This window comes from Bos indicus x Bos taurus, chromosome 5, assembly GCF_003369695.1.
Source record: "Bos indicus x Bos taurus breed Angus x Brahman F1 hybrid chromosome 5, Bos_hybrid_MaternalHap_v2.0, whole genome shotgun sequence".
NCBI lineage: Eukaryota > Metazoa > Chordata > Mammalia > Artiodactyla > Bovidae > Bos > Bos indicus x Bos taurus.
Window position 1 is genome coordinate 20634114 of NC_040080.1, and position 23815 is coordinate 20657928.

General features: G+C 37.9%; 1 long non-coding RNA gene across 1 annotated transcript; it reads right to left on the minus strand.

The window, feature by feature from the left end:
- Window positions 1–291: 291 nt before the first annotated feature.
- LOC113893631 lies at window positions 292–23293 on the minus strand. The gene is made up of 4 exons (XR_003511320.1): window positions 23165–23293; window positions 21833–21950; window positions 21236–21334; window positions 292–391 (listed from the first exon to the last, which is right to left on the minus strand). It is a non-coding gene; the product is annotated as an uncharacterized LOC113893631 (long non-coding RNA).
- Between the last annotated feature and the right edge of the window lie 522 nt (window positions 23294–23815).

Sequence of the window (23815 nt, forward strand, 5' to 3'; positions counted from 1 at the left end):
TAAGCATTACCTTGCTAGCATATGAAAAGACTGCAATTGTGCGGTAGTTTGAACATTCTTTGGCATTGTTCTTTTTTGAGAATAGAATGAAAACTGACATTTTCCAGTTCTGTTGGCCACTGCTGAGTTTTCCAAATTTGCTGGTGTATCGAGTGCAGCACTTTCACAGCATCATCTTTTAGGATTTGAAATAGCTGAACTGGAATTTCATCACCTCCACTAGCTTTGTTTGTAGTAATGCTTCCTAAGGCCCACTTGACTTCACATTCCAAGATGTCTGGCTCTAGATGAGTGATCACATCATTGTAATTATCTGGGTCATGAAGATCTTTTTTGTACAGTTCTTCTGTGTATTCTTGCACCATCTAAGGCATATTAAATGATTAAGTTCCTGTAGAGGAAAGTAAAAAATATCTCTTGTGAAAGATGAGAAAAAAATAAAGCATAATGCAAATAAACAATATATTACACTTAAAATTAATTATATATGCTTATCTACAAATAACATATATAAAGTTTACAGTAATTTTGAAATTAGGTTAAATATATATGGAATAGCTTTCCACTTAAATTCTAAGAATGTTTATAATTTAAAACATTTTATTAAATATAGCTATATATATGTAAAAGAATTATTTTAATAACTGCTGTCTTAACGAGACTTTTTAAAATGAAAAAATAAAGAGGAAATTTAATAAGATGAAAAATGATATCATGCAGCACAAGCTGATAGAACTGCTAAAGTTAACTGTCAGTACACTAACTGTACTGTCAGTTCTGTCTGTACATTAACTGTCAGAATATAAGGCAAGAACCATGTTAGAAAAGATGAAGCATGTTTCATAACAATGTATTGAGGATCATACCATTAGCAATTAAAAAAAAAATCTGCATGTACTTAATAGTACAACTTCAAGAAAGATTTGAGAAAGGTATGTAGGTTAAACTCAAACCAGGGCTCTGTAACAACCTACAAGGGTGGGAAAGGGGGGGAAGTGGGGGGAGGTTCAAGAGGGAGGGGACATATGTATAGGTATGGCTAATTCATGTTGATATACAGCAGAAATCAAAACCAATTTTGTAAAGCAATCATCAATAAGTTAAATATAATTTCAAAAATATTAAAAAAAACAATCATAAATGGAGATCTAAAAAATTCCCAGTCACTGCTTATCTGGCAAGCAGATATACCAGTAAGGCTATAGACAGATCTAAACTATACAATTAACCAACACATATGTGCATGCTCACACTTACATACTCATATAGAATACTCACATTTTTAATTACACTTAAATCTCCCAAAAATTCACTAGATATTCATAACCCTGATTATAATATATAATCTATAATATAGATTATATTATAGCTATAATAGCCTTCAGTCAAGTTTGGCAGAGGGAACTTAAAGTGTGAGTATTCAAATTTAATTTTTAATTAATTATAAAGAAATAAAAAATTAATAATCCCTCCTCATTCACACCAGCCACATATAATAGAGATAGAGATTGCTTCCAGATTCATAGAAATACTCTACAATTTAAACTAGAAGCAATAACCAAAAATGTGAAAATCTTTATCTGATTTTAAGTTCAGTTACACATTTCTAAATAACATATGAACCCAAGAAAAATCCACAGTGAAAGTTCTCAATTTTTATATGATTTAAAAGGAAAATATAATAGCAAAAGGCTGTCTTGTGAAATATTGATTGCCTTAAATGCACACATCACAAACAAAAAATAAGAAAGAATAAATTTGGTGAGGTTTCCCAAGAAACCAAATATTAAAAAGGGATTAGGTAAAATTAAATTAAAGTAATCCAAATAAAGAAGTAAAAGGAAAATAAGTGATACAAAATCATGACAAAGAAAGCAACTACATTAGAAAGGAGTAAAATGGCCAGAGTCATTTTCATTTCAAAGGCATTATAATTGATAAAAGATATTTGAAGAAAAAAATGAGAAGACATAAATCTTTTCAGTTCAGTACAGTTCAGTTGCTCAGTCCTGTCTGACTCTTTGCGACCCCATGAATCACAGCACGCCAGGCCTCCCTGTCCATCACCAACTCCCAGAGTTCACTGAAACTAACGCCCATCAAGTTGGTGATGCCATCCAGCCATCTCATCCTCTGTTGTCCCCTTCTCCTCCTGCCCCCAATCCCTCCCAGCATCAGAGTCTTTTCCAATGAGTCAACTCTTCGCATGAGGTGGCCAAAGTACTGGAGTGTCAGCTTTAGCATCATTCCTTCCAAAGAACACCCAGGGCTGATCTCCTTTAGAATGGACTGGTTGGATCTCCTTGCAGTCCAAGAGACTCTCAAGAGTCTTCTCCAACATCACCGTTCAAAAGCATCAACATAAATCTTTTACATCTATACTAAATATGACACACCATTATGGTTTTTACAGATGTTAAATACATAATAAGGCCATGCTATGAATTTATTTGAATATCTGTATTAAGTAAAAAATGCCTAAAAAATAAAATTATCAATGTACTACAACTAGAACTCCAGCTGAGTTGTTCCAAATCCTAAAAGATGATGCTGTGAAAGTGCTGCACTCAATATGCCAGCAAATCTGGAAAACTTAGCAGTGGCCATAGGACTGAAAAAGGTCAGTTTTCATTTCAATTCCCAAGGAAAGGCAATACCAAAAAATGCTCAAGCTACCACACAATTGCACTCATCTCACACGCTAGTAAAGTACTGCTCAAAATTCTCCAAGCCAGGCTTCAGAAACACATGAACCACGAACTTCCAGATGTTCAAGCTGGCTTTAGAAATGGAATAAGAACCGGAGATCAAATTGCCAACATCCAATGGATCATCGAGAAAGCAAAAGAGTTTCAGAAAAACATAAATTTCTGCTTTATTGACTATGCCAATGACTGTGTGGATCACAACAAACTGTGGAAAATTTTGAAAGAGATGGGAATACCAGACCACCTGACCTGCCCCCTGAGAAATCTGTATGCAGGTCCAGAAGCAACAGTTAGACCTGGACATGGAACAACAGACTGGTTCCAGTTAGGAAAAGGAGTATGTCAAATCTGTATATTGTCACCCTGCTTATTTAACTTATATGCAGAGTACATCATGAGAAACGCTGGGCTGGAAGAAGCACAAGCTGGAAACAAGATTGCTGGTGAAATATCAATAACCTCAGATATGCAGATGACACCATCCTTATGGCAGAAAGTGAAGAAGAACTAAAGAGCCTCTTGATGAAAGTGAAAGAGGAGAGTGAAAATCTTGGCTCAAAGCTCAACATTCAAAAAACTAAGATGGCATCTGGTCCCATCACTTCATGGCAAATAGATGGGGAAACAGTGGAAAGAGTAGCTGACTTTATTTATTTATTTATTTTTGGCTCCAAAATCATTGCAGATGGTGACTGCAGCCATGAAATTAAAAGATGCTTACTCCTTGGAAGGAAAGTTATCACCAACCTAGATAGCATATTCAAAAGCAGAGACATTACTTTGTCAACAAAATACCATCTAGTCAAGGCTTTGGTTATTCCAGTAGTCATGTATGTATATGAGAGTTGGACTATAAAGAAGCTGAGCACCGAAGAATTGATGCTTTTGAACTGCGGTGTTGGAGAAAAGTCTTGAGAGTCCCTTGGATTGCAAGGACATCCAACCAGTCCCTCCTAAAGGAAATCAGTCCTGGGTGTTCATTGGAAGGACTGATGTTGACGCTGAAACTCCAATACTTTGGCCACCTGATGTGAAGAGGTGACTCATTTGAAAAGACTGTGATGCTGGGAAAGATTGAGGGCAGGAGGAGAAGGGGATGACAGAGGATGAGATGGTTGGATGGCATCACTGACTCAATGAACATGGGTTTGGGTAGACTCTGGGGGTTGGTGATGGACAGAGAGGCCTGACATGCTGTGGTTCATGGGGTTGCAAAGAGTTGGACACCACTGAGAGACTGAACTGAACTGAATTACTTTACAATATTGTAGTGGTTTTGTCCGTACACTGACATGAATCAGCTGTGGGTGTACATGTGTCCCCCATCCTGATCCCCCCTCCATCTCCCTCCCCATCCCATCCCTCAGGGTTGTCCTAGTGCACTGGCTTTGTGTGCCCTATTATATGCATTGAACTTGAACTGGTGATCGATCTATTTCACATATAGTAACATATATGTTTCAATGCTATTCTCCCAAATCATCCCAACCCCTCCCTCTCCCACAGAGTCCAAAAGTCCGTTCTTTATATCTGTCTCTTTTGCTGTCTCGCATATAGTGTCATCATTACCATCTTTCTAAATTCCATATGTATGCCTTAATATACTGTATTGGTATTTTTCTTTCTGACTTACAATTTTGTAGTGGTGCCAAACGTCGACATGAATCAACCATGGGCACACATGTGTTACCCTCTCCCACATCCCTCCCCATCCCATCCCCCAGGGTCATCCCAGTGCACCAGCCATGAGCACCCTGTCCCATTCATCAAACCTGGACCTGCAATCCACTTCACAGATGATAATATACACGTTTCAATGCTACCCTCTCAAACTATCCCACCCTGGCCTTCTCCCAGAGTCCAAAAGACTATTCTTTACATCTGTGTCTCTTTTGCTGTCTCACATATAGGGTCATTATCACTATGTTTATAAATTCCATATACATGCATTAGTATACTGTATTGGTGTTTTTATTTCTGACTTACTTCACTCTGTATGATAGGCTCCAGTTTCATCCATCTCATTAGAACTGATTCAAATGCATTCTTTTTAATGGCTGAGTAATATTCCTTTGTGGATATGTACCACAGCTTTCTTATCCATTTGTCTACTGATGGAAATCTAGGTTGCTTCCATGTCCTAGCTATTGTAAACAGTGCTGCAATGAACATTGGGGTACACATGTCTCTTTCAATTCTGGTTTCCTCAGTGTGTATGCCCAGCAGTGGGATTGCTGTGTCAAATGGCACTTGTATTTCCAGTTTTTAAGGAATCTCCATGCTGTTCTCCATAGTGGCTGTACTAGTTTGCATCCCCATCAACAGTGTAAGAGGGTTCCTTTTTCTCCACACTCTTTCCAGCATTTATTGTTTGTAGACTTTTGGATAGCCTCCATTCTGACCGGCATGAGATGGTACCTCACTGTGGTTTTGATTTGCATTTCTTTGATAATTTCCACATTCACTCTTGCCATCTCTTTTTTGACCACTTCCAGTTTGCCTTGATTCATGGACCTGACATTCCAGGTTCCTATGCAATATTGCTTTTTACAGCATCGGACCTTGCTTCTATCACCAGTCACATCCACAGCTGGGTATTGTTTTTGCTTTGGCTCCATCCCTTCATTCTTTCTGGAGTTATTTCTCCACTGATCTCCAGTAGCATATTGGGCACCTACTGACCTGGGGAGTTCCTCTTTCAGTATCCTATCATTTTGCCTTTTCATACTGTTCATGAGGTTCTCAAGGCAAGAATACTGAAGTGGTTTGCCATTCCCTTCTCCAGTGGACCACATTCTGTCAGATCTCTCTACCGTGACCCGCCCATCTTGGGTTGCTCCACGGGCATGGCTTATTTTCATTGAGTTAGACAAGGCTGTGGTCCTAGTGTGATTAGATTGACTAGTTTTCTGTGAGTATGGTTTCAGTGTGTCTGCCCTCTGATGCCCTCTTGCAACACCCACCGTCTTGGGTTTCTCTTACCTTGGGCGTGGGGTATCTCTTCACGGCTACTCCAGCAAAGTGAAGCCCCTGCTCCTTACCTTGGACTAGGGGTATCTCCTCACCGCCTCCCTTCCTGACCTTAAACGTGGGATAGCTCCTCTAGGCCCTCCTGTGCCCACGCAGCCACAGCAACTTGGACGTGGGGTTCGTCCTCCCGGCCGCCGCCCCTGACCTCGGACGTGGGGTAACTCCTCTTGGCCGCAGCCCTTCGGGCATGTGGTCTTCCCGGCTTCTGCCCCTGACCTCAGACATGGGGTAGCTCTGTTCGCAGCCGCCTGTGCTTAGTGCATTGGTCGCAGCCGCTAGGAATCAGGAACTCAAATGGACTGGAATAGGTGAATTTAACTCAGACGACCATTATGTCTACTACTGCAGGCAGGAATCCCTCAGAAGAAATGGAGTAGCCATCATGGTCAACAAAAGAGTCCGTAATGCAGTACTTGGATGCAATCTCAAAAATGACAGAATGATCTCTGTTCATTTCCAAGGTAAACCATTCAATATCACGGTTATCTAAGTCTATGCCCCAACCAGTAACGCTGAAGAAGTTGAAGTTGAATGGTTCGATGAAGACCTACAAAACCTTTTAGAACTAACACCCAAAAAAGATGTCCTTTTCATTATAGGGGGCTGGAATGCAAAAGTAGGAAGTCAAGAAACACCTGGAGTAACAGGCAAATTTGGCCTTGGAATATGGAATGAAGCAGGGCAAAGACTAATAGAGTTTTTCCAAGAAAATGCACTGGTCATAGCAAACACCCTCTTCCAACAACACAAAAGAAGACTCTACACATGGACATCACCAGATGGTCAACACCGAAATCAGATTGATTATATTCTTTGCAGCCAAAGATGGAGAAGCTGTATACAGTCAACAAAAACAAGACCAGGAGCTGACTGTGGCCTAGATCATGAACTCCTTATTGCCAAATTCAGTCTGAAATTGAAGAAAGTAGGGAAAACCACTAGACAATTCAGGTATGACCTAAATAAAATCCCTTATGATTATACAGTGGAAGTGAGAAATAGATTTAAGGACCTAGATCTGATAGATAGAGTGCCTGATGAACTATGGAATGAGGTTCATGACATTGTAAAGGAGACAGGGATCAAGACCATCCCCATGGAAAAGAAATGCAAAAAAGCAAAATGGCTGTCTGGGGAGGCCTTACAAATAGCTGTGAAAGGAAGAGAAGCGAAAAGCAAAGGAGAAAAGGAAAGATATAAGCATCTGAATGCAGAGTTCCAAAGAATAGCAAGAAGAGATAAGAAAGCCTTCCTTAGCGATCAATGCAAAGAAATAGAGGAAAACAACAGAATGGGAAAGACTAGAGATCTCTTCAAGAAAATTAGAGATACCAAGGGAACATTTCATGCAAAGATGGGCTCGAAAAAGGACAGAAATGGTATGGACCCAACAGAAGCAGAAGATATTAAGACGAGGTGGCAAGAATACACAGATGAACTGTACAAAAAAGATCTTCATGACCCAGATAATCACGATGGTGTGATCACTGACCTAGAGCCAGACATCCTGGAATGTGAAGTCAAGTGGGCCTTAGAAAGCATCACTATGAACAAAGCTAGTGGAGTTGATGGAATTCCAGTTGAGCTATTTCAAATGCTGAAAGATGATGCTGTGAAAGTGCTGCACTCGATATGCCAGCAAATCTGGAAAACTCAGCAGTGGCCACAGGACTAGAAAAGGTCAGTTTGCGTTCCAATCCCAAAGAAAGGCAATGCCAAAGAATGCTCAAATTACCACACAATTGCACTCATCTCACAAGCTAGTAAAGTAATGCTCAAAATTCTCCGAGCCAGGCTTCAGCAATATGTGAACCGTGAACTTCCACGTGTTCAAGCTGGTTTTAGAAAAGGCAGAGGAACCAGAGATCTAATGGCCAACATCCCCTGGATCATGGAAAAAGCAAGAGAGTTCCAGAAAAAGATCTATTTCTGCTTTATTGACTATGCCAAAACCTTTGACTGTGTGGATCACAATAAGCTGTGGAAAATTCTGAAAGAGATGGGAATACCAGACCAGCTGACCTGCCTCTTGAGAAATTTGTATGCAAGTCAGGAAGAAACAGTAAAAACTGTACATGGAACAACAGACTGGTTCCAAATAGGAAAAGGAGTACATCAAGGCTGTGTATTGTCACCCTGCTTGTTTAACTTATATGCAGAGTATATCATGAGAAACGCTGGACTGGAAGAAACACAAGCTGGAATCAAGATTGCCAGGAGAAATATCAATAACCTCAGATATGCAGATGACACAACCTAATGGCAGAAAGTGAAGAGGAAGTAAAAAGCCTTTTGATGAAAGTGAAAGTGGAGAGTGAAAAAGCTGACTTAAAGTTCAACATTCAGAAAACGAAGATCATGGCATCTGGACCAATCACTTCATGGGAAATAGATGGGGAAACAGTGTCAGACTTTATTTGGGGGGGGCCTCCAAAATCACTGCAGACGGTGACTGCAGCCAAGAAATTAAAAGACGCTTACTCCTTGGAAGAAAAGTTATAACCAACTTAGATAGCATATTCCAAAGCAGAGACATTACTTTGCCAACAAAGGTTCATCTAGTCGAGGCTATGGTTTTTCCTGTGGTCATGTATGGATGTGAGAGTTGCACTGTGAAGAAGGCTGAGCACAGAAGAATTGATGCTTTTGAACTGTGGTGTTGGAGAAGACTCTTGAGAGTCCCTTGGACTGCAAGGGCATCCAACCAGTCCATTCTGAAGGAGATCAGCCCTGGGATTTCTTTGGAAGGAATGATGCTAAAGCCGAAACTCCAGTACTTTGGCCACCTCATGCGAAGAGTTGACTCATTGGAAAAGACTCTGATGCTGGGAGAGATTGGGGGCAGGAGGAGAAGGGGACGACAGAGGATGAGATGGCTGGATGGCATCACTGACTCAATGAATGTGAGTCTGGGTAAACTTTGGGAGTTGGTGATGGACAGGGAGGCCTGGCATGCTGCCATTCATGGAGTTGCAAAGAGTCGGACATGACTGAGTGACTGAACTGAACTGAACTGATAATGAGTGATGTGGAGCATCTTTTCATGTGTTTGTTAGCCATCTGTATGTCTTCTTTGGAGAAATGTCTGTTTAGTTCTTTGGCCCATTTTTTGATTGGGTCGTTTATTTTTCTGGAATTGAGCTTCAGGAGTTGCTTGTATATTTTTGAGATTAATTCTTTGTCAGTTGCTTCGTTTGCTATTATTTTCTCCCATTCTGAAGGCTGTCTTTTCATCTTGCTTATAGTTTTCTTCGTTGCACAAAGCTTTTAAGTTTAATTAGGTCCAATTTGTTTATTTTTGCTTTTATTTGCATTACTCTGGGAGATGGGTGATAGAGATTCCTGCTATGATTTATGTCAGAGAGTGTTTTGCCTATGTTTTCCTCTAGGAGTTTTATAGTTTCTGGTCTTACGTTTAGATCTTTAATCCACTTTGTGTTTATTTTTGTGTATGGTGCTAGAAAGTGTTCTGTTTTCATTCTTTTACAGGCGGCTGACGAGTATTCCCAGCACTACTTGTTAAAGAGTTTGTCTTTTCTCCATCGTATATTCTTGCCTCCTTTGTCAAAGATAAGGTGTCCATATGTGTGTGGATTTATCTCTGGGCTTTCTATTTTGTTTCCTTGATCTATATTTCTGTCTTTGTGCCAGTACCATACTGTCTTGATGACTGTAGCTTTGTAGTATAGTCTGAAGTCAGGCAGGTTGATTCCTCTAGTTCCATTCTTCTTTCTTGAGATTGCTTTGGCTATTCAAGGTTTTTTGTATTTCCATACAAATTGTGAAATTATTTGTTTTAGTTCTCTGAAAAATACTGTTGATAGCTTGATAGGGATTGCATTGAATCTATAGATTGCTTACAGTAGTATACTTATTTTCACTATATTGATTCTTCCAATTCATGAACTTTGTGTATTTTTCCATCTATTTGTGTCATCTTTGACTCGTTTAATCAGTGTTTTATAGTTTTCTATATATAGATCTTTTGTTTCTTTAGGTAGATTTATTCCTAAGTATTTTATTCTTTTCATTGCAATAGTGAATTGAATTGTTTCCTTAATTTCTTAATGTTAGTGTATAGGAATGCAAGGGATTTCTGTGTGTTAACTTTATATCCTGCAACTTTATTATATTCATTGATTAGGTCTAGTAACTTTCCTGTGGAGTCTTTAGGATTTTCTATTTAGAGGACCATGTCATCTGCAAACAGTGAGAGTTTTACTTCTTTTCCAATCTGGATTACTTTTGTTTTATTTCTTCTCTGATTGCTGTGGCTCAAACCTCCAAAACTATGTTGAATAGTAGTGGTGAGAGTGAACACCCTTATCTTGTTCCTTACTTTAGGGGAAATGCTTTCAAGTTTTTTACCATTGAGGATAATGTTTGCTGTGGGTTTATCATATATGGCTTTTATTATGTTGAGGTATGTTCCTTCTATGCCTGCTTTCTGGAGGGGTTTTATCATAAATTGATGTTGAATTTTGTCAAACGCTTTCTCTGCATCTATTGACATAATTGTATGGTTTTTATCTTTCAATTTGTTAATGTGGTGTATCACATTGATTGATTTGTGGATATTGAAGTATCCTTGCATTCTCTGGGATAAAGCCTACTTGGTCTTGATGTATGATCTTTTAAATATATTGTTGGATTTTGTTTGCTAGAATTTTGTTAAGGATTTTTGCATCTATGTTCATCAGTGATATTGGCCTGTAGTTTTCTTTCTTTGTGGCATCTTTGTCTGGTTTTGGTATTAGTGTGATGGTGGCCTCATAGAATGAGTTTGGAAATTTACCTTCCTCTGCAATTTTCTGGAAGAGTTTGAGTAGGATAGGTGTTAACTCTTCTTTAAATATTTTGTAGAATTCAGCTGTGAAGCCGTCTGGTCCTGGGCTTTTGTTTGCTGGAATGTTTCTGATTACAATTTTGATTTCCGTACTTGTGATGGGTTTGTTAAGATTTTCTGTTTGTTTCTGGTTCAGTTTTGGAAAGTTATACTTTTCTAAGAATTTTCCCATTTCTTCCAAGTTAACCACTTTATTGGCATATAGTTGCTGATAGCCGTCTCTTATGATCCTTTGTATTTCTGTATTGTCTGTTGTGATCTCTCCATTTTCATTTCTAATTTTGTCGATTTGATTCTTTTCCCTTTGTTTCTTGATGAGTCTGGCTAATGGTTTGTCTATTTTATTTATCTTCTCAAGGAACCAGCTGTTAGCTTTGTTGATTTTTGCTATGATCTCCTTTGTCTTTTTCATTTATTTATGCCTTAATTTTTATGATATCTTTCCTTCTACTAACCGTGAGGTTCTTCATTTCTTCCTTTTCTAGTTGCTTTGGGTGTAGAGTTAGGTTACTTATTTAACTTTTCTCTTGTTTCTTGAGGTAAGCTTGTATTGCTATGAACCTTCCCCTTAGCACTGCTTTTACTGAATCCCATAGGTTTTTGGTTGTTATGTTTTCATTTTCACTCATTTGTATGCATATTTTAATTTCATTTTTTATTTCTTCTGTGATTTGTTGGTTATTCAGAAGCATGTTGTTTAGCCTCCAGATTTTTGTATTTTTAATAGTTTTTTTCCTGTAGTTGATGTCTAATCTTACTGCATTGTGATCAGAAAAGATGCTTGGAATGATTTCAATTTTTTTGAATTTACCAAGGCTAGATTTATGGCACAGGATATGATCTATCCTGGAGAAGGTTCCATGTGCACTTGAGAAAAGGGTGAAATCCATTGTTTTGGAGTGAAATGTCCGATAGATATCAATTAGGTCTAACTGGCCCATTGTATCATTTAAAGTTTGTGTTTCCTTGCTAATTTTCTATTTAGTTGATAGGTGTGAGTGGGATATTAAAGCCTCCCACTATTATTGTGCTACTGTTAATTTCCCCTTTCATACTTGTTAACATTTGCCACATATTGTGGTGCTCCTCTGTTGGGTGCATACATATTTACAATTGTTATATCTTCTTCTTGGATTACCCTTTGATCATTATGTACTGTCCTTGTCTCTTTTCACGACCTTTATTTCAAAGTCTATTTTATCTGATTTGAGTATTGCTACTCCTGCTTTCTTTTGATCTCTGTTTGTGTGAAATATCTTTTTCCAGTTCTTCACTTCCAGTCTGTGTGTGTCCCTTGTTTTGAGGTGGGTCTCTTGTAGACAGTATATAGGGGTCTTGTTTTTGTATCCATTGTTTTGGATCCATTGGATCCATTGTATCCATTCAGACAGTCTTTGTCTTTTGGTTGGGGCATTCAACCCATTTACATTTAAGGTAATTATTGATAAGTATGATCCCATTGCCATTTACTTTGTTGTTTTGGATAGAGTTTATAAACCTTTTCTGTATTTCCTGTCTAGAGAAGATCCTTTAGCATTTGTTGAAGAGCTGGTTTGGTGGTGCTGAAATCTCTCAGCTTTTGCTTGTCTGTAAAGCTTTTCATTTCTCCTTCATATTTGAATGGGACTCTTGCCGGGTACAGTAATCTGGGCTGTAGGTTTTTCTGTTTCATCACTTTAAGTATGTCCTGCCATTCCCTTCCAGCCTGAAGAGTTTCTATTGAAAGATCAGCTGTTATCCTTATGGGAATCCCCTTGTGTTTTATTTGTTGTTTTTCCCTTGCTGCTTTTAATATTTGTTCTTTGTGTTTGATCTTTGTTAATTTGATTAATATGTGTCTTGGGGTGTTTCACCTTGTGTTTATCCTGTTTGGGACTCTCTGGGTTTCTTGGACTTGGGTGGCTGTTTCCTTCCTCATTTTAGGGAATTTTCAACTATTATCTCCTCAAGTATTTTCTCATGGCCTTTCTTTTTGTCTTATTCTTCTGGGACTCCTATGATTCAGATGTTGGGGTGTTTGAAATTGTTCCAGAGGTCTCTGAAGTTGTCCTCATTTCTTTTAATTCTTTTTTTCTTTTTTCCTCTCTGCTTCATTTATTTCCACTATCCTATTCCACCTCACTTATCCTATCTTTTGCCTCAGTTATTCTACTGTTGGTTGCCTCCAGAGTGTTTTTGATCTCAGTTATTGCATTATTCATTATTGATTGACTCTTTTTTTATTTCTTCTAGGTCCTTGTTAAATATTTCTTGCACCTTCTCAATCTTTGTCTGCAGACTATTTATCTGTAACTCCATTTTGTTTTCAAGATTTTGGATCATTTTTACTATCATTATTCTGAATTCTTTTTCAGGTAGACTCCCTATATCCTCCTCTTTGGTTTGGTGGGCATTTATCATGTTCCTTTACCTGATGAGTATTTCTCTGCCTTTTCATCTTGTTTAGATTGCTGTGCTTGGGGTTGGCCTTTCTGTATGCTGGAAGTTTGTGGTTTCTCTTTATTGTGGGGGTTCCTCCTTGTGGTTGGGCTTGGACAAGTGGCTTGTCAAGGTTTCATGATTAGGGAAGCTTAGCATGGTATATCTTGCTCTGGAACTTGTTGGCTCTTGGGTGGAGCTTGGTTTCAGTGTAGGTATGGAGGCTTTTGGATGAGCTCTTGTCGATTAATGTTCCCTAGAGTCGGGACTTTTCTGGTGTTCTCAAGTTTTGGATTTAAGCCTCCTGCCTCTGGTTTTCAGTCTTACAGTAGCCTAAAGACTTCTCCATCCATACTGGACCAATGATAAAACATCTAGGTTAATGGAGAAAAGATTCTCCACAGTAAGGGACATCCAGAGAGCTTCTCAGAATTACATTAAGAAGAGAAGAGGGAAGAGGGAAATAGAGGTGACCAGGAAGAAAAAAGGGGGAATCAAAAGGGGAGAGAGCAATATAGCCAGTAATCAGTTCCCTATGTGCTTTCCACAGCCTGGAACACTCACAGAGGTTCACAGAGTTATGTAGAGAAGAGAAGAGGGAGAAAGGAGATAGAGGTGACCAGGAGGAGAGTAGAGGGAGTCAAAAGGAGAGAGACAGGTCTAGCCAGTAATCAGTTCCCTAAGTGTTCTCCACAGCCTGGAATACCCAAAGAGATTCACAGAGTTGGGTAGAGAAGAGAAGGGGGAGGGAGGAGATAGAGATGACCTGGGGAAGAAAAAGGAGAGTCAAAAGGGGGAGAGGGCAATCAAGCCAGTAATCTCATTCCTAAGTAAAAATGGGTACTGAAGATTGGATTCTTAAAGGTACAAAATTAATAACAAATACAAAAAAGCAAAGATTGAAAATCTAGAGTAGAGGTTATACTCCCAAAAATAAAATATTTTAAAAAATCACAAAAATTATAAAAAATGTATATGAAATTTGCTTTAAAAATAGGGTTTTTTTTTTGCAAGGTAATAGTAGGTTATAAAAATGAAAATTAAGGGACTAATAAAGGACTTAAAATTTAAAAAAATTAAATTAAAAAAATAATAGTAAAATATATCTAGAAATTTCTCTGGAGCTGTTGCAGGCAGTGTGGGTGTGTGCAGTCAGTTCTGTTTCAGATAGTTCCTTGTTCCAGCTTATACTTCTTCTCAAGGTCTATAGGCCCCTTCCAATGTAGCTGGTGCTAACTACAGTGTTTTGATCTGTTGCACCTGTCACTTCCAAAGCAGTTCCCTCTGTTTATTTTGGCTTCTTCTGTTTGCAAGTCTCTTCAGTGTCTACTTTCCACCTTGACACAAGGGGGAGGAGGTGGTCACTTATTTAGGCTCATTTGTTCAGTTGTGCTGTGGGGAGGGAGGAACACTGCAAACAAATATCACTGACGTGTGTGGGGAGTGCTCACAGTGTCTAGGCCACACTGGGTTTGCCCCTACTCACAGCGTGTCCCAGTCTACACTGCTCAGGCTCCAGGTTGTTCTTCAGGGGATCTGTCTAAAGCAGACCTTGGGTTGGGTACACTTCCCAGGTCTAAGCTGCTCAGGTTCAGGTTCTTGGGTACTCCATAAAGGCACAGACTCGGTTGGGCCTGCGTTTTTTGCCCTTCCCAGGTCCAAGCAGCTCAGGTAAACAGGTGCTTGGTGAGCACACTCTCCCCAGGTGGAGCGGTGCATCTTATCACCTTCGTGGTCCCAGCTGCTTGGTTTCCTGGGTGTGCAGCAGGAGCACCATCTCAGATGTGCCATGTGTCTCTTCTGGGGAGCTGATCTCTGGCAGTGACCCTCCTGGTGGATGTCAACCATCCAGAATCCCAGGTAGACTTGATTAGCAACTTGGGGCCTGCTCACAGTTTGGTGGAGGCTGCTGTCTCTGGGGCCAAGATTGCCCCTCTCCCTCCAGCTCTGGCTGTCGCCTGCCTGTCTCTCTGCCTCCAGTGGAGGATGGGCTGGTCAGCAGCCTGCTAGCCATCCTCTGGTATCCGCTCAGTCCTTTGCTCTGTGTGCGCACCTGGCAGTGCCTTAGGTTAGAGCTTTTTGCAGGAAAGTTTTCTCTTTCTCTCTCTCTCTTTTTCTTTTTTTGTCTCTGGTTATCCCACAGTTTGGGTTGCTATCTCATGTTAGCTCCCTCAGATTGTCCTCAGGGCATTCAGGCCCAGTCCTTACCCTAAGCAATGCAGCCTGCACCTCCATGTTCAGTCCCTGGCTTGCTGGTGGCAGATGCGAGTGTCTGGGCTACTTCTCTGCTGGGAGTTAGGCGTGTAATCTGTGGGTTTTATTTATTTATTTATTCCTCCTGGTTATGTTACCCTCTGAGATTCCAAAATTCCCCACAGACCTGCCAGTGAGAGGGTTTCCTGTTGTTTGGAAACTTCTCTTTCACGACTCCCTTCCCAGGGTCTCCATCCCTAAGTCTTTTGTCTCTTTTTATCTTTTATATTTTGTCCTAACTTCTTTCAAAGACAATGAGCTGCCTTTCTGGGTGCCTGGTGTCCTCTGCCAGCTTTCAGAAGTTGTTTTGTGGAATTTGCTCAGTGTTCAAGTGATAGTTCAAGGAATTTGTGGGGAAGAAAGTGGTCTCCCCATCCTATTCCTCTGCCATCTTAGGACCGCCTCCTATTTCCATTTTTTAAAGGAATCTCCACACGCTTCTCCATAGTGGCTGTACTAGTTTGCATTCCCACCAATAGTGTAAGAGGGTTCACTTTTCTCTGCATCCTCTCCAGCATTTATTGTTTGAGGACTTTTTGATAGCAGCCATTCTGACTAGTGTTTAATGGTACCTCATTGTGGTTTTGATTTGCATTTCTCTGCTAATGAGTGATGTGGAGCATCTTTTCATGTGTTTGTTAGCCATCCGTATGTCTTCTTTGGAGAAATGTCTGTTTAGTTCTTTGGCCCATTTTTTGATTGGGTCTTTTATTTTTCTGGAATTGAGCTGCATGAGCTGCTTGTATATTTTTGAGATTAATTCTGTGTCAGTTGCTTCATTTTTTATAATTTTCTCCCATTCTCATCTGTCTTTTCACCTTGCTTATAGTTTTCTTCGTTGCACAAAGCTTTTAAGTTTAATTAGGTCCCATTTGTTTATTTTTGCTTTTATTTGCATTACTCTGGGAGGTGGGTGATAGAGATTACTGCTATGATTTATGTCAGAGAGTGTTTTGCCTATGTTTTCCTCTAGGAGTTTTCTAGCTTCTGGTTTTACATTTAGATCTTTAATTTCATTTTGAGTTTATTTTTGTTTATGGTGTTAGAAAGTGTTCTAGTTTCACTCTTTTACAGGTGGTTAACCAGTTTTCCCAGCACCACTTGTTAAAGAGTTTGTCTTCTCTCCATTGTATATTCTTGCCTGCTTTGTCAAAGATAAGTTTTTCATAGGTGTGTGGATTTATCTCTGGGCTTTCTATTTTGTTCCTTTGATCTATATTTCTGTCTTTATGCCAGTATCATACTGTCTTCATGACTGTAGCTTTGTAGTATAGTCTGAAGTCAGGCAGGTTGATTCCTCCAGTTCAATTCTTCTTTCTCAAAATTGCTTTGACTATTTGAGATTTTTTTTGTATTTCTATACATATTGTGAAATTATTTGTTCTGTGAAAAATACTGTTGGTAGCTTGATAGGGATTGCATTGAATCTATAGATTGCTTTTGGTAGTACACTTATTTTCACTATATTTAAAATATGTATTTTAAATATTCATTATATTCTTCCAATCCATGAACTTGGTATATTTTCCCATCTATTTATGTCATCTTTGACTTATTTCACATAAAATGGACAACTTGGAAGAAATGGACGGATTCTTAGAAAAGTATAAGCTTCCAAAACTGAACCAGGAACAAATAGAAAATCTTAACAGAGCTATCACATGCACAGAAATTGAAACTGTGATAAAAAAAATCTTCCAACAAACAAAAGCCCAGGACAAGATGACTTCACAGGTGAATTCTACAAAAATTTAGAGACGAGCTAACACCTATCCTACTCAAACTCTTCCAGAAAATTGAAGAGGAAGGTAAACTTCCAAACTCATTCTATGAGGCCACCATCACCTTAATACCAAACCCAGACAAAGATGCCACAGAAAAGAAAACTACAGACCGATATCACTGATGAACATAGATGCAAAAATCCTCAACAAAAGTTTAGCAAACAAAATCCAACAATATATTAAAAAGATCTTTTGTCATGACCAAGTGGGCTTTATCCCAGGGATGCAAGGATTCTCAATACTCACAATTCAATCAATGTGATACACCACATTAACAAATTGAAAGATAAAAACCATACAATTATGTCAATAGATGCAGAGAAAGCGTTTGACAAAATTCAACATCAATTTATGATAAAAACCCTCCAGAAAGCAGGCATAGAAGGAACATACCTCAACATAATAAAAGCCATATATGGTAAACCCACAGCAAACATTATCCTCAATGGTGAAAACTTGAAAGCATTTCCCCTAAAGTCAGGAACAAGACAAGCATGTTCACTCTCACCACTACTACTCAACATAGTTTTGAAAGTTTTAGCCACAGCAATCAGAGAAAAAAAAGAAATAAAAGGAATCCAGATTGGAAAAGAAGAAGTAAAACTCTCACTGTTTGCAGATGGCATGATCCTCTCCATAGAAAACTGTAAAGACACCACCAGAAAATTACTAGAGCTAATCAATGAATATAGTAAAGTTGCAGGATATAAAATTAATACACAGAAATCCCTTGAATTCCTATACACTAACAATGAGAAAACATAAAGAGAAATTAAGGAAGCAATTTCATTCACCATAGTGATAAAAAAATAAAATACTTAGATTAAGTCTACCTAACGAAACAAAAGATCTATATATAGAAAACTATAAAGCACTGATGAAAGAAATCAAGGATTCTTAGTTTTCTGAACAAGATGAGAGTTCAGTCTAATCTAACACTAAAAGTACAAAGTTGAAAGTTAATATTTGTCAAAGCATTAACCAGTGTCTGTACTTTTGATTTAAAATAAACTCAAACATTTATGTTTAGCAGTTTCATTGCTTTCTTATGTTAATAAGGAAACATCTGATTCATGTAGTTTAATTGTTACCCATGTTGTCAAATTGAATATAGCAAGATTTTAAATATTTTTAGATTCTGTGACATTCTTTTTTCCAGATACTGTGATCATATCACCAGATTTCACTACTAAGTTTCTCAGAATTTCAGTTTTAGAAAGAAATTAAGGGAATGAAATTGAGAAAATAAATGACATGAAAGACAAAGATTTGTTTTCCAGGTCCCACGCCATTCTTTGACTAGATAAACCCCAAAGCAATCTGTTTCTGTATTGGTGGAATCCAGTGGACCAGACAAGGGATCAGAGACTCATTTCTCTCTGTTCCTCCCTGCTAAGTTCAACTGTAAACAAGGGAACTAATGAAAGACACAAGAAAGTAGAATGCTGAAGGGGAGGAAGAGAAAAGTGAAATGGTTTGAGACCCTGAGGTAACAGAAAAATTAGGGCAATTTATATCCCTTCCCCAACAGAAGAAAGTGATGGAGGCCTGCTGCTTCCCAATACCCAACACCCAGCCTAGCTGTAGGAGGTGGCGCAGATAAGCCATTCCTCCTGCGTTTTGAGGGGAATCCTGTGAGCAGCACCCAGTGAGCCTTACGAGGTGATCCATCAGAACATCTGCTAACAAGGAGCAGTCAGAGGAAGTGCTTGTCCTTTCTCCACCAATAGGCACTAGAATTAGCTCATGATTCCATGACTTAAAGTATTGAACTCAGGAAGCCTCTTTATTGCTGAAGGTGTAAGACCATCTCCAGTCAGAGACATTGCATAGAATGGATTTTACATAATGAGTAGTAGAAATTAACAAACTCCAGGTAAATGCAAGAATAGGGATGATTTTAAAAATAGCATATGGGAGTGAGCGGAGATAGAAAGAAAAATGCATACTGTATGATTCTGTGTATATGAAGTGCAAAAACATGCAAAGAGATTCTGTAATATCAAAAGTCATGATGGTGGGTAAATAAGGAGGACATAGATGTGATGAGAAATTACAGAGGATGGGGCCACTGGGCTTCTCTGGTGACTCAGCTGGTAAAGAATCTGCCTACAGTGCAAAGTGACAGGGTTCTAACCCCAGGTCAGGGAGATCCCCTGGAGAAGGAAATGGCTACTCATTCCAGTATCCTTGCCTGGGAAATTCCATTGACAGAGGAGCCTGGTGGTCTACGGTCCATTGGATTGCAAAGGGTCCCACACGACTGATCGACTAGCACTTTCACTTTTCAGGGCAGCTGGGAGTTGAAAATTTCTAATCCATGGTCTGATGTGCAATTACATGGTTCTATTTTTTATCAATATGCAAAATTATGATATGTATACTTTCCTTCATATATGGTAAAATTAAATAGCACAGTTTATTTTAGAATTTAATAGCATTTATAGAGGCATGGTTTTCAAAAAAAGCAGAAACTGGAAATTATAAAGCATGCATTAATAAGAGAAAAATATAAATAAAATATCATTAAGTTGTATTCCATTGTTTAATGAAATAACAAGCCTTAAACATACTACAAATATGTACAAAAACACAAGTGAATTCTAACAAATATAATATTGACTGAATCAAGCCTTTAGCAAAGTGTTGGAAACATTTAATATCTTACCATTTCCTCTTCATTATCTATATAAAGCAGAATAGAGTTCCTAGAAGCACAGGCTATCAAACTCCTATTCCATGTTTTTTTTTTTTCCAAACATAATATAATAGCAGTTGTTGGAATATATAACCAGTCTCTTGGACAATGACCAGAATGTCATTCTGAAGAAAGGTTATGAATTATTATCCAAAAAAATTAATCTTAAAGAAATTAAAATTCATTTACATATTTGCTAAGTATAAAATATATGTACATAACATAGTTATGCATTCTCACAGGCTGGTACATACTCATATACACACTCACAGAGAAAGGTCAACCTCTCATTCCCCAATGTCCCCATAGGAAGCAAACAGACAAAAAAAATATGTACTCTCTACATAATCTGATAATCAATGACACTCCTTTTGTAGAATGTAAAATTATTTAATTGTATTATCACAGGAAGAAATTTAAGCCAATTGGCAGCAGTAGGTATGGTGATTGTAACTGAATATTTCTATGTATTGTTGTCTAAGAAGGAACACACTTCTATGATCATTTATGAATGTTCATCATTTGATTTTATAATTTATGCTTTCATGTCAAAGACTATTATTATCTTTGTCTAATCTAAGACAGAGACAAAACTAAGTGTATTTAATATCAGAACTTTGAAAATTATTATGTAACTTTTCAGAGCTTTGTTATCATACAGGAATTGTTCTGCTCTGGTATTTTAGTACCTAGAAAACATTGAAATGATCTTTTAAAATATTAACACTGATCTAAATAAATCATAATAATTTGTTTCTTAGTTTAAGTGTGGTGTTTTTTAGAATTAGAATTATCTGGAATAAAATTGTTTTTACCAAGAAAAATTAATAAAGTAATGAAAATTGGGAGGAGGGGGGAATATTAACAAAAGCCTAGAGAAATAGATTCTCCACCTCTTACAGTATTTGGTTTAACCAATCTTAAGAACTAATTTGTATTTCTCAATCAGGTCTTTCATCTTCCTAAAGCCTGTGTTTGAGTTATGATATCAGAAAATACATGTATATATACATGCACACATATGTACAAATATATATATGCTGCTGCTGCTAAGTCGCTTCAGTCGTGTCCGACTCTGTGTGACCCCGTAGATGCCAGCCCACCAGGCTCCCCCATCTCTGGGATTCTCCAGGCAAGAACACTGGAGTGGGTTGCCATTTCCTTCTCCAATGCATGAAAGTGAAAAGTGAAAGTGAAGTTGCACAGTCGTGTCCGACTCTTCGCAACCCCATGGACTGCAGCCTACCAGGCTCCTCCATCCATGGGATTTTCCAGGCAAGAGTACTGGAGTGGGGTGCCATCGCCTTCTCCGACAAATATATATATATATATATATAAAATATTCCCTACAATCATTCTCTTATTTATACTTTGGATTCCACATTTAGGCTGAATGAACATATTAAAATAAAAGTTTTATTTCATCATATGATTTTTGAGAAGGCACTGATGATCATTAAAGTGAAAAGTTCAATCACAATTTCAAAAATATACTTACGTGGAATAAAAGTTATCACTCTCACTAGAGTATACATCAAGACAAAACAGATGATTCCCAGGATCACGGCAACGAACTTCTCTCAAGATAATGGTAAATCTGCAGGGAGAGAAAAGGAAACACTGAGAAAGGAGCAATGGAGACAGTTGTTGTAGAAGAACAAAAGATCCCACATCCGTGAGAATTCATAGACATCAACTTGGACCCCAAATCCATATGAAACATTGTAATCCTCCTCTCAGAATATATACATTTTCAGCAAATATAACACTTCACAAGTTGTATATCAAAGACTACAAATTACAACAATGCTGGAATAGATAGGCTCCTCTGTCCATGGGATTTGCCAGGGATCCAACCTGCATTGGCAGGTGGATTCTTTATCACGAAGCCACCAGGAAGCTCATACTAGAGTACTGTATTTCAAAATCAAACTTTGATCTTCATAAATAAAAATATATGAGCTATTAAATGCTTCACACTTGCACTGGTAGCTCCTGTCATTCCATTGAGGATAGTGAGAAGCATTTTGAAATTTTAATTCCATGTAGGTTTTCTCCTGCTCAGTGACTAAAACGGAACTTTGTCTGCTCTTACCTCTCATTTGCTTGTTTCCTGGAGTCCTTAGCCAGATTTGGTTCTGGGTAGTTTTGCGTTTGATTGTTCATCTCTGCAGCTGTGTTATGTCAAGGATGGCGCTCTATGAAAACTGTACCTAGGTAGTTAATAAATGATGTATAAAATCACAAGAAGCCTGGAGTAGGTGGTGTGTGAGATGAGTGACAGCACTCATTTTGCAGTTAAGCAAGGTGCATGTTTGGTTCTCATTTCCACAGGGTGTTAGTAAGTGTTTCAAGATAGACTAAGTTTTAACAATAATATTCTACGTTTGAAATAATGTTATTTATCATTGGAACAATGAAATTAATAAATTGGTGAAAAATAAAGTTCATAAAGAATAATATCCTTATCAATTTACCATCTATTTGCATAGAAACATTCAAAAGCTGTTACAACAACTGTGTTGTAATTAAAGTGCCATACTGGAAAAAAGAGATGCACCAATATAACAACTTTTATGATAATTTTAAAGCCCATTAACGGTTAAGGATTGAGCCTTCTAAAGAAGAGAGAATAATAGTATAGGCAAATGTAATATTTCCTGCACTAAACTACTTTAATTAGTGATATCATTTATTAAAAGAAAATGAAGTGCTATCAAATACTTTTTTTATTTTATTATGACTGACTGCAAGTTCTTTGAAATCATTAGAAATTTAGACACATATTTTGCATGTTAAAAATGTTACATGAAACATATTAAACTATCCAAAACTTGACAAATAATAAAAGAAAACAATATTAAAAAGATTTTAAAATAAATACTTACTTTACAAAAGTAATTAGCAATTGATAATGGCTGAGATATGAAATCATAAAATGATAAATAAAAGTGTCAATCAATTATGGAGGAGCAATTCTTATACAAACTTCCAGAAAGATCCTATTGGTGTCAAATCAGTGAGGGTAGCTTTAGTTGTATCAACAATTAAATGTCAGATAATGCACATTAATAATTCTGTCACTGGAGCCTGTAGTTAGTGAGATCTAGAAATAATTCTGGCTTTGAAGTTTACAATTTGTGACTTTTAAAAATTATTGAGATTTCACTTAAAATTGCATTGATTTACAAGCTCATTTACAAATGTGTATATGAACTTGACTAATAGGCAAGAATTTGAATGTTTTAGAAATCCTCCATAATATTTCATATTTTATTCTTACATAATTCTCAGAATTATTCAAATAAAGCTACCAATATATCCAATTTGGCTATATATCAATTGTCCATAAATTGAATCACATCTAGGCATGTGTAATCTCCTACCAAATGAGATGAGGAATTAGGATGGAGAGGGAGACACATACCTTCTGCAGGCCAGAATCCTGCCTCCTCTTGTGGGTGACCAAGTTACTACCCAAGTAGTAAACAGTATCTGTGGTCTTCACAGACTACCCTGTGAAGGCCCATGGTGAAGCAAGTGTAGAAAAGGTAGATTTCTCATCAACATGTCACAAAGTTTAAACAGGAAATTCTTACACTTGAGTATTTTGAAGACGGTTTATCTCATGACACACCTCCAGGATATAGGAGACTTTGGGTATGTAGTGTGTCATTTAGTTTGCCCTTTGGCAAATGCCTCTGAGAAGTTTTTTTTTTTTTTTTTTTTTTTTTTAAATTTCTAAAAGATATTGGGGAAGAAAAGATGACAACAATACTGTTAACTTGTTTTTATCTCAATCACGCATACTACAACCTAAGGCCTTGTTAAGGGTACCTTCAATGTTTAAGTTTTACATAAAATTGCTAAATTTTGACATTACATTTTTCATTTCCTTATACTCATGATTTCATTCCTGTTGTGGAAAAAAATCATAATTCTATTAGCAATATTTGTCACTAGGGCTTCCCAGGTGAAGCTAGTGGTAAAGAAACCTGCCAAGGCAGGAGACAAGAGATGCTGGTTTAGTCCCTGGGTCGAGAAGATCCCCTGGAGGAGAGCATGGCAATTCACTCCA